Here is a 1,500-nt window from a genome sequence, read left to right on the forward strand (position 1 = left end):
TAAGTATATGTTTGACTTTATAAGGCATTGTTTTCTAGAGTGGCTGTGTCATTTCGCATTCTCTTCAGCTTTGTATGAGAGTTCCTGTTGGTTTGCATCTCTGCTAGCACTTGGCATTGTCAGGTTTTTTTGTGTGTTTGTTTTATTTTACAGGCATTCTGATAGATATGTAATTGTAATTTTAATTTCATTAAATAAAGTAAAAGATAATTTTATATTATCTTTTAAGTATATTACTGGATTCAAATTGTTGAGGATCTTTTTTGTTTATATTCACGAGAAATAGTGCATTGTAATTTACTTTTATTGTAATATTTTTGGTTGATTTTGGTATCAAGGTAGTCCTGGCTTCGTAAAATGAGTTGGGAAATCTATACCCCTCAGCCTCAGCTTCCTTTTCTTCAAGAAATTATGTGAAATTAGTATTACTTGTTAAAAATTTAGTAAGATTTACCATCTGAGACTACAGTTTTCATTTTTGGAAGTTTTTAAATAAAATATTTAACTTTCTACTAGATGAAGACATAGACAATTTACTATTTAGTGAGTTCTGGTAATTTACATTTTTCAAGGAAGTGGTCTATCACATTTAAGCTGTTTAAATCATGGGCATAGAGTTGTTGGTACCATTAGTCTTTTAATATCTGTGGAGTCTGTAGGAGTCATCTCTTTGTCTCTTTGATGAAAGACTGTAGAGTCTGTAGGATCATCTCTTTCATTCCTTATATAGTTAATTTGTGTTTTCATTTATTTCAAAATATTTTCCAAGTTCCCACTCTACTACTTGTTTGACTTATGGTTTATTTAATTTTCAAATATTTAGGTGCTTTACAGATTTTTTTTTTTCTGTTACTCGTGTTTGGAAAGTATAATGTATAATATATACAAAATATAATTTGATTTTTTCTGAACTTTTTGAGGTGTTTTATGGTCTATGTTGGTGAATGTTCTATGTGCACTTGAGGAGACTATGCATTCTGCCATTAGTGGGCAAGAGTGTTCTACAAATGTCAATTAGGTCAAGTTGGTTGATAGTGTTGTTCATGCCTTCTGTGTCCTTACTGATTTTCTATCTACTTGCTCTGTCATGTCCATTACATGTACATACACTGGAACCTTTCTAGAAATGTTATAAAATTTGCTTTCAAAAGTCATATATATATTAATACAATCAGAAGAAAAAAATATTAAATTATATTTATTCAGATACCCAACCATTTCTTTTGCTTTATCCTCATTCCTAAGGTTACAAGTTTCCCTTTGTTATAATTTCCCGTAAGTCTTGTTTGAGTTTAAACTATTTTTCTGAACTTGTTGAATTTTTTCTGTAAATTTATGTTTTTCACTGAACTTGGAAGTTTTTCATCCACTACATCTTCAAATATTTTTCTTCACCAATCATTTTTTCCCTTTATTTCATAGATGCCAATGACACAATTACTAGGTTTTTTGAATACTGTTATTATATTATCTATAGGCCCGAGAGGCTCTGGTCATTTT

The sequence above is a fragment of the Mandrillus leucophaeus genome, unplaced genomic scaffold (genome assembly GCF_000951045.1).
Source record: "Mandrillus leucophaeus isolate KB7577 unplaced genomic scaffold, Mleu.le_1.0 Scaffold615, whole genome shotgun sequence".
Taxonomy (NCBI): domain Eukaryota; kingdom Metazoa; phylum Chordata; class Mammalia; order Primates; family Cercopithecidae; genus Mandrillus; species Mandrillus leucophaeus.